This window comes from Acinonyx jubatus, chromosome B2 (genome assembly GCF_027475565.1).
Source record: "Acinonyx jubatus isolate Ajub_Pintada_27869175 chromosome B2, VMU_Ajub_asm_v1.0, whole genome shotgun sequence".
Lineage (NCBI taxonomy): Eukaryota > Metazoa > Chordata > Mammalia > Carnivora > Felidae > Acinonyx > Acinonyx jubatus.
The window spans coordinates 124,262,510-124,273,212 of NC_069385.1; positions in this window are offsets into that span (position 1 = coordinate 124,262,510).

A 10,703-nucleotide genomic window follows, 5' to 3' on the forward strand; every position below is an offset into this window, starting at 1 on the left:
CTCAGAATTTCAAATGAGCTTCTTTATTAAGGTGTTCTCCCTCCTGTGGGGCTGAGGTCAACACAGGTATATTGTAAAGGGAAAGAAAAGGATAACAGAACAGCAGCCAGAGGGACTTGGCTTATGGAGAGGAGAAACTTCCACAGAAGAGAATCTTCTTTGTTCTGTGATGCTAGACAGAGAAAAAGGAACAGGTGATCAGTATTCAGACTTTAGGGTTTGTGCATTTTGCAACCTTGACCACAGAAGCCACTTCTGTGCCTTCCTGATTGACCTCCACAAAAGACCTGTGCACAGACTTGGACCCAGACCGTTCTGTCTTGGACAACATGCCAGAAAAGTCAGGCATGCTATTGTCAAAAGCATTAATTCCCTAACCGCCAAGAACAGATCCTATACCACAGTTTTCTTTGTTGTCCATTGCTCTTGACTTTGTCCACTTGCTGAGCTTTTCATGTGTAAGCTCATTTTCCACCTGGAAAATAAGAGGAGACAGCCCAAGGGTCCATTTGGTAGGTCTGCACTGCCACCCACCCCCGTCCCGTGTAATTACTCAGGACCATGGCATCATATATTCCTCTGCCCATGAGGTAAAGCCTCATAGAGGTTTAGACAATGCCCAGGCCAATATCACTTTTTGAGTCTCCTGGTTTAATAAAAAGAATTTTTTTAATTAAGAAATACCAAGCATTATGGTATGTTTTTAAATTTTATATTTAACAAATGGATGCTTTTAAAAATGCAGTGTAAAATTGTTGTGCTATCCCCAAGTTAATTATAGGATTTATAAAACATTTTTATGGAGCACCTGGCTCAGTCAGTTAAGCGTCCAACTTCCACTCAGGTTATGATCTCACAGTCTGTGATTTCGAGCCCTGCATCAGGCTCTGTGCTGTCAGCTCAAAGCCTGGAGCCTGCTTTGGATTCTGTGTCTCCCTCTCTCTCTCTGCCCCCTGCCCCTGCTCATGCTCTGTCTCTGTCTCAAAAATAAACAAAAACATTTTAAAAAACATCATTATATGGTTTATTTTATGGGACATGAGCTAAAATTTTATGATTAAAGTATTCTCCATCTATCTTTTCAGTGTATCTCTGTGACTCTACATATAATGACATTAGAAAATAATTTTAACAGTTCGACTTTGAGGTAAGTGGCCCCCCATCCCAGGCTCTGCTCCTGGCATCCCAAGGCCTGGAAACTGAACCAGGTCCCCGAGTACCCTGATGTTAGCTCCCACCCATCACCTGGGCCCTGTAGGGAGGTGTTTACTTATAAGCGACAGGTCAAAATGGAGTTAAAATTCAAGAATATGTGAATTTCCCATCCCCGACAGCTGGTTTAAGATGATGGTCAAGTTGATTTCAAATTACTGTATTTTGCTTGTACTTGCTTGCATTTTTATATTTTATTGGCTACTCTGAATCTATTCATGAATTACTGTAGAACTGACAGTCAAGAATTTCTCATCCCATTGCAAAGAGTTTAGCCTACATCTTTGTGCATGTCTGGAGTTTTTTGGTTTTTTGGTTGTTGTTTTTTTTTTTTTTTTTAATTCCAGGGTAGTTAACATACAGTGTTGTAGTTTCAGGTGTACAACATAGTGATTCAACAATTCCATGTATTACTCAGGGTTCATCATGATAAGTGTACTCTTAATCCTCTTCACCTATTTTACCCATCCTCCCACCCTTCCCCTCTGGTAACCATCTGTTCTCTAGAGTTAAGAGTCTGATGGGGTATCTGGGCGGCTCAGTCGGTTAAGCATCTGACTTCGGCTCAGGTCATGATCTTGTGATTCATGAGTTTGAGCCGCATGTCAGGCTCTGTGCTGACAGCTCAGAGCCTGGACCCTGCTTTGGATTCTGTGTCTCCCTCTCTGCCCCACTCACACTCTATCTCTCAAAAAAAAAATTTTTTTAGTCTGTTTTTTGGGGGCACCTGGGTGGCTCAGTGGGTTAAGCATCCAACTTCAGCTCAGGTCATGATCTAGCAGTTCATGAGTTTAAGCCCCACGTTGGGCTCTGTGCTAACAGCTCAGAGCCTATAGCCTGCTTCAAATTCTGTGTCTCCCTCTCTTTCTGCCCTTCCCCTGCTTGCTGTCTCCCTTTCTCTCAAAAATAAATAAACATTAAAATTTTTTTTTAAAAAGAGTCTGTTTTTTGGTTTGTCTTTTTTCCCCCTTTGTTCATTCATTTTATTTCCTAAATTCCATATGTGAATAAAATCATATGGTATCAGTCTTTCTCTGGCTTATTTCACTCAGCATTATATTCTGTAGCTTCAAAAGATTTCATTGTTTTTATGGATGAGTAATGCATCATTGTATATGCTTACATACTGCATCTTTTTTGTCCATTCATCTATGGATGGACACGGGTTGCTTCCATAGTCAGACTATTGTAAATAATGCTACAATAAACATAAGGGTGCATATATTCCTTTGAACCTTTATGCAGTTTTGCATCTGACATTTGAGTAATTTTGAAGTGTTAGGATGTTTTGTTCTTAGTATATTTTCTTTCATTCAAATGAAAATGAAACTTGATCCAGAAAGTTTGTGCTATGATAAAATAGTCAAATAATGTACACAAGGAGGGAGTTAACTGTGTACTATTAAATTTTCAGAAAAAGAACAACTAGCTTTTATGAGTTAAACCCATAAGGCACTTCCATGGAAGGTAGGGGTAAGAAGCCTTATTTTCACTTGACTTACCTGAAGAATCTTCATAAGGAGGCCAGCTGTTGCATTCTTGAACAGTCTGTGACAAGAAATCCCCTTGGGGTACAGAGATACCTCAAGGAACTCTGACAGACACTGGGGCCAGAGGAAGACAGGCCAGGGGCAGACAGCAGGTCCCAGGATGTCATTGAAAAGGGCACTGGTTGTGCTGTCTCGATGTTTTGGCCAGGGCACAGGAGGTAAAGGCTCTGGGGTAAGTTTGGAGAGGGAGCAGAGAGGAACTGCCTTGGTGGAAGCAGAGAATGGGAGGTGGTGTGGAGAGTGGGTCTGCTAACAGCCTGAACCAGGCTGGAATGATCCCTGATCCCTGGAAAACTGAGCAAAGGAGAAGCCCAAATACCTTTTTTTCAAACAGGGTTCCTGAGTGAGGATGTGGAGAAACTGGAATCCTGTGCTCTATGGGTGGGAACGTAAACTGGTGCAGCCACTGTGGGAAAGAATACGGAGGTTCCTCAAAAAATTAAATATAGAATTACCACATGACCCAGGGATTCCACTTCCACGTATACACCCAAAGAATTGAAAGCAGAGACTTGAAGAGATACTTGCACACCCGCGTTCACAGCAGCATTATTCACAACAGCCAAAGACTGGAAGCAACCCACGTGTCCTTCAGAGGATGACTGGACAAAATGTGGTGTGTGTTTATACCATGGAATATTATAGAGCCTTAACCAGGAAGGAAGTTCTGACACAGACTACAATGTGGATAAACCCTGAGGACATTGTGCTAAGTGAACAGAGAGAGTCACAAAAGGACAAATACTGTATGATCCCACTTACATGAAGTCCCCAGAGTCATCAAAGTGGAAGGGTGGGTGCTGGGCCTGGGGGAGAGGGAGGGGGGGGACAGTGATTAATGGGGGCAGAGCTTCAGTTGGGGAAGATGACAAAGTTCTGTGTGTGGACGGTGATGATGGATGCACAACAGCATGGATATTTTCGACCCTGAACTGTACACTTAAAATGATTGAGATGGTAAATTTTACGTTGGGTGTGTTTTACCACAATAAAAAAAAAAGGAAAAAAAAAAGATTAATAAAAGAGTTCCCAAGATGTGGCCTCAGCAGTATCAGCTAAAGCACACCTTTCTTGCTTTTCCTAAAAAATGTTATTTAACACATAGATGGGTGGGCAAGCTGGCCGCACTTTGTGTCTTTGCTTCTAACTGTTCTCACCTGGGTCCTCTGTGAAGGGCAAGGCTGGATGGCGGACAAGTCAAAGTGCTGATGTGGCTGTGGGGCCACTCAAACCACGCTCCCCATGCCCCACTCACTAAGGGCTGTCCCTTCCACCACATTTAGTGGCAGGAAATTTTGTGGCCCAGGTGCTCATGGATGGGAAAGCACCTTTCCTTACATAAATATAGAAAATGGAAACTGTAAGTGCCTAAGGCATCATTTTAGGTAAGAGGGGAAGTGTTAATTCACTATTGATAAAAACCTTTTGTGTTAAGCTCCACTTTGGTGTTGGATAAGATGGCCTCTGAACCCTCATAGAGCAAGTGGGTGGGAATTTAAAACTGTGGGTAGAACAGAGCCATTTGAGAATTGAGGAGGAGGGCCAGGGGTTATGGGAACACACGGTGGGGTCCCAGTCCAGCCAGGGTGTGCCTTCCTGAGAAAAGGGGAGTTGAGACTTGGAACAGCAAATCAAAACAAGTGGCTATCAACTAGTTTCTTATCTGCATGAGGGGTGACCTGAAAATAGTCTGGAATTAAATTCCTGAAGTAGGAGGGGAAATTCCTACTGTGGAGGGGGGAAACGGACAGGAAAACTTCACCTTAGTGGGGCTCAGCTGTTTATAGTCAAAAAGGCCAGGATAGAGAACAGGCCTTAAGAATTTTACCTGCCTTCCCTCCTTCTACCTTCCTACGAAATGGAAGGTTCTACAAAATGGAAGGTTTTTCAAGAAAGAGGGTGGGGCAAGAAAGTTGCTGGCCAAAGGTAAAGATTGTTCTGGGCAAGGGCCCTTTTCCTTAAAGGGAAAACTAAGGAGTCTTATCATGCATATGACCTCATCTTCCTTTGGGGATGGAGAAGGCCCCTGTGATGGAAAATTTTCTGACTGGCCAGTTAAGACAGTATTTCTAGGGAAAAATGAAACTGCAATTAAGTCAGGTATTGGGACACCTTGGTGGCTCAGTTAGGCACCTGTCTTCAGCTCATGTGATGATCTCATGGTTTTGTGAGTTCAAGCCCCGCATTGGGCTCATTACCATCAGCACAGAGCCCACCTTAGATCCTCTGTTCCCCCCCTCTCTCTGTCCCTCCCCCACTCATGCTCTCTCTGTCTCTCTCAAAAATAAACAAACATTAAAAAATATATTATTAAGCCCCAGTTTGGGGACTCAGCCCGAGTAATGCCATTTGGGGCTTGTGGTTTTCTTTTTAACAAGGTCCATCCTTCTCTCTTGTTTGTCTCTTTGATTACACCTACATTTTATTTATTTATTTTTAAATGTTTATTTATTTATTTTGAGAAAGAGACCATGCAGTGGGGGGGGGGGGGGAGAGATAGAAAGAGAGAGAGAGAGAGACAGAGAGAGAGAGAGAGGATCCCAAGCAGGCTCCACACCGCAAGTGGAGCCCGACATGGGACTCAATCCCATGACCCTGGGATCATGACCTGAGCTGAAATCAAGAGTCGGGAGCTTAACACTGAGCCACCCAGGTGCCCCACACCTACATTTTACTCCCAGTGCTACCACTCACTGTCTATGCCATCTTAGACAAATTTCTAAACCTTTTTGTCCTAAGTTCCTCATTTGTAAAATGAAGATAATGGTTCCGGCTTTGCCTGCAGCCTAGAGCTGTTATAAAAACCAAACACCCAAATGGATTAAAAGTGTTTTCTAAATTGCAAAATTATTCCATGCACATATTCCATTATCACATTCTCCCTTGTATTAAACATAAACTTGTTTTTCTTTCATCCATGGTTAACTCCTTGCAGAACAGGACCATGTCTGAACTGTCTTCATGTTTCTTACAGTCCCTCACACATTTCAGCAATGCCTCAGGTCTCAGCCAGAGGGCCAGGGCCACAGGGTTCCCAGGTCTGGGGAGGGCACGGCTGGCACATTCAATGTGGATGGCTTGCTCTGGAGTTTTGCAGACAAACGAGGCCCTCTCCTCCCCCAGGAGAGGAGCCTAATGTCTCAGAAAATGAGTTGTCCTTGCTCTGCCACAACCTAAGTTGCATTTCATTTTTAAACCATCTTTTTCTCCCAAGAACTGGTGCTCGGGCAACACTGAGCACGCAACGATGAACAATGACTCACAGCGTTTTGAGCTCCATTGATGTGAGGGAGCGGAATAGTTAGTTGGAAGTCTCACCTGAGGGGAGGACACTCTGTCCAGGACCCTCAGTCAGGACTGTTCACTGTGGGGCTTCCTCAGCCAGAAGGTTGGATGTTGTGAGTACCCGATTTGATAAATTAAGCCTTCTTTTTTCTCTACACTTCTTTCCCTCTTTATGTTTACTCTAGTTGTTTGATTCCTTATTTCCTTTTCCCTTATGATTAAAGTTTTCCTCTATGAAACCGAAAGAGTGGCTATCATGAATTATTCAGAACCCCCACCACAGGATGCTAAGAGTAATGGAGCTTCTCAGAGCTGCCTGCTGGAAAGCAGGCTTGAGCTGACAAATGTAGGAGGACTTTCCACTTGTAATGTCAAAGACCACAGCCAAGGTGAAGTTTGGGTTGTTGTTATGTTTTTTGTTTTGTTTTGTTTTGTTTTGTTGTATCCTCATCTTCTGGGCCAAAGTCAACAACATTCTTATTTTCCTTAAACTGAGCTGAACCAAAGGAAGCTGCCTCAAATACCTCAGATATTTTGGCTGCCACGAGCACATTACTGAGCTATGAGACACACTGCTGCTCATTAAATGGGAAATGCAGAGATAACTAAAAGATAAATTATTTTCTGATGACTATTGCCATAAAGCTTGTTTTTATAAGTCTCCTGGATTAATAAATTCTCATGAGAAGAAAAGAGCTATAAAAGATATTTTCAAGACCATAGGGAAAGTTGAATAGGGATTGGATGTGAGGAAATAACTGTTCATTTGGTAAGTGTGAATGTGGTATTATAATTATGTAGGAGAATATCTTTTTAAGAAATAAATGCATACTGAAGTAGGGGTAAAAGTCGTAAGGTATTCATTGATATTTTTTGTGGAAATGTCTAATCCACTGTTAAGACCATCTACCAAGTTTTTTATTTCAGGCTTTTCAATTCTAGAATGTTCTTTGTGTGTGTGTGTGTGTGTGTGTGTGTGTGTGTATTTAGTTTCTGTTTCTCTATTGGGTTTTCACATCTGTTCATTCATTATGCCATGTATTCCTCAAATTTTTTAACATATTTATAGCAGTTATACTCTTTGACTGTTAATTTCAACATTTGTATCATTTTTGTGTCTGTTCTGTTGACTGCTTCCCTCCCCCCTCGTGGTTATAAGTCATATTTACTTACACTTTCATATAATTAGTAATTTTTTACTCATTCTAGACATTTTTTATTAGGTTGCCTTCTTTCAAATACAGTTGAGTTTTGTTCTTTTTCATTTTTTTAATATTTAAAAAAATTTTTTAATGTTTATTTTTGAGACAGAGAGTGAGTGGAGGAGGAGCAGAGAGAGAGAGGGAGACACAGAATCCAAAGCAGGCTCCAGGCTCTGAGCTGTTGGCACAGAGCCCAGCATGGGGCTTGAACTCACAAACCACGAAATCATAACCTGAGCCAAAGTCAAACGCTTTACCGACTGAGCCACCAGACACCCCAATTGAGTTTTGTTCTTATTTGGTGGCTCAGCTTGATGTTGCAGAGGTTAGGTTTCTAAGGAAGGGTCTACATTAACCCTTGTTCTTGGGCTACGTTAGCCACAGTACTAAGGCCTGGGCTTCCTGGACTCTGAACTAGATGCCCAAGTTGTTTCGCAGGGGTTTCTTAACTCTGTAAGGTCAGAAATCTAACAATGCAATCTAATTGCATTGCAGCACCATGCAATCTGGAATCTTGGTTCATCCCTCATGACCCAGTCTGGCTCTGCCAAATCTCACAGAATCTTGTGCTTGCAGCTTAGTATTCATAGACTCAAGGAAACTCCTGTGTATGCTTTAGGAGAGACTTTGTGTTTCTTCCCCTTCCGTGGCACCATGTTCTGCAAATGCAACTTGCACCAGCAACCATGGACTCTGATCTTTGTCCCGCCCAGAGGAGTTTGGGCTCCTCTTCCTGTGCTACAGTTTGGAAAGTACACTCAGGCAGAATATAGATCTCATATTAAATGTTGCCCTTCTTTCAAAGATCACAGACTTGCACCATCTACCCAATACCTGAAAGCAGCTAGTTCATATATATTGTCCAGTTTTATGGTTAACTACAGTAGGAGGGGCAGTTCCAATACTTGTTACTCCATCTTGCCTTAGAACCAGAAGTGACGTCAACTTGCCTATTAACCTCTGAGCTTCATGTTCATCCATACCTGTGGCATGAGGAGTTGGGCTAGATCAACGATTCTCAAACTTTAGTATGCATCAGAACCACCTGGAGGGTCTTATCCTCAGAATTGATGAGGTCTGGGGTGGGGATGCATAAGAATTTGCATTTCTAACAAATTCCCAGGTGATTGCGATGTTGCTTATACAGAGACCACACTCCAGGGAACCACTGGACTAGATCTATGTGTTTCAACCCTGGTAGTACATAGAGGTTTTTTTAAATACCATGAGGTACCAACCTAAAAGAATTAAATGAAAATTCCCAGCAGAAGCTAGGCATGGGATGTTTTTGTGTTTTGTTTTTTTGTTTGTTTTTTTGTTTAATAGTAGACCTGTCTTTAACCTGTCCCATCCATCCTCACTCCTTATCCAGGAAGCCAAGGAGAACTAATTTTATGTACAAACTTCAATGTGCACATCATTATTATCTTTTTACTGATTTAATTATGTTTATTGTTAAAACTACATTTATGATAAAAAGTCAAACACTACAAAGGAGTACTCTGAAAAAAAGGAAAATATCCAGGCCTAGATAACATTAATAGCTCCCCAGGAGATTTTCCTATGCAGCCAACATAGAGAACCCCTAGTCTAGATGTTTCCAGTGGCCATTCCAGCTCTGACTTTCTGGAATTCCATGACATACAGGCGGGAACTTGAAGAGCAGAGGGAGGGACAAGGAAGTTATTCACCTAGGGGAGAGAACACAAGATGGTGAAACAAAGAAGTCTTGCCAAGTAGAATCCCCAACTCCAAAAGAGGAGACACATGAGCACCTGAGCAGAGATGACATCCAAGAGAGGACTCTCAAAATGGAACCAATGTGAATGAGGCAGAAGGTCCTCACACTCTTAAAGCTGTACATCTGGTGTATAATTCTGTCCATCTTCAGAACTATTTCTCAGGCCAGCCAACACTTTCTCCACCTACAATATGGGTTTCCAGTGTAAAAATTGGATTTGTTCTCTTGAAAAACCTCTTCTGCAGTCACAGAAACTTTTTGAACTAGAAAAATCTTCAGGTGTTATACAATCAACATTTGTATGGCTAATATAAACATTATTAAACAGTTTATAAAGCAGTTTCACATACATATTTTACTAGATTACAAATGTCTCATGAGGCAGTAAGCCACACTGCTGTTATCTCTTATAAGGTTCTGAAAAGTTATGTGTCTCAGGAAAGTTCTTTAGTGGATCAGAGGCAGAGCCTAGACTTAAGAGCTGATTGACTTACTCCAAGCCTCGGGCCTTCCCATGAAACAACACCCCTGAGTTTATGTGAAAAGTGAGCCATGGAGGAAATTATCTTCAAGGTCCTACCACATTTTTCAGTTCCTTTCTCATTCCAACAGTACTGGAAGAAGTCCTCGTGAGCAGCTCTATGAAGGTATGAAAAAAACTAATGTGTGATTGTATCAGTCAAGATAGGCTTGGTTACACTGTGGTAACAAATAATCCCCCAAATCTTGGTGGCTTAAAATAAAAAAGAGTCATTTAATCTTCAGACTGTATTTCCATTATGGATAGGTTGGTGGTAAACTGGGGAACCCAGGCCAGTAGAGTAGCTGTCATCACAAATGTTGCCCATACCAACATTGGACAAAAAGAATTCTAGAGGACCTCAAACTGTTGGTTAATATTCCTGTGTGTGTCCCTTCTACACATAACCCAGAGGCCAGAACTGGCCATTTGGCCCCACAAGGGAGCCAGAAGAAAACAATTCTGCCATGTGCTAGAACGGAGGAAACCCAGACACTTTTGGTAAATGATTCTAATGACAACACACAATTCCTCCTCCATCTGCAATTTGGGCAGTGGTATTTCCTTTTGCCCCCAGGAAGATCATGGCCAAAGCAGAGGAGACATTCAGGGAAGGAAAAAAACACATGGTGTGAGGGGTTTTCTTCCCATAGTTTCTTTAAAAGATGGATAGCAAAGGCCATTTGCTTCAGAGAGGGTACCTGTGGTGGGGGGTTCTGCAACCAGAGCACAGAGAGAAATGTGTTTTCTGTGTTCAACAGTTGGTTATCCTCAAGGGCAGGTGGCTCCTAAATAGAGTCAGCAGAGTGTTTAAAGGTGTTGGAGGGGAGGAGAAGCTTGGCTGCTATACTGCCCAGGGAAGTGGGGGAGGAGGGGGGTCTTGAGTAGCTGCCTCTTCCCTTTTCTACTCACTCTCACCCAGAAGACTCTGCAAAGCAGGGTGATGGCCAGGGAAGGTTGGGTGGCAATGGAGCAGACAGTTATGCCTGCCAAGGGAGGGAGCTGCCACTGGCATCACTCAGATGTCAGAGGCCATCTGACAAGAAGGAGGGAACGTCTGTCTGACCTAAATCACCGCTCCTTTTTAGCCCCTTCGCTTGCAATCACACTTCTCCCCTGCCCTGCCCAGCCCTCATGACCTTCCCTTACACTGCCTCTGGTTGTCCAAAGATGGCCCCATAGGGAGCCCCAGG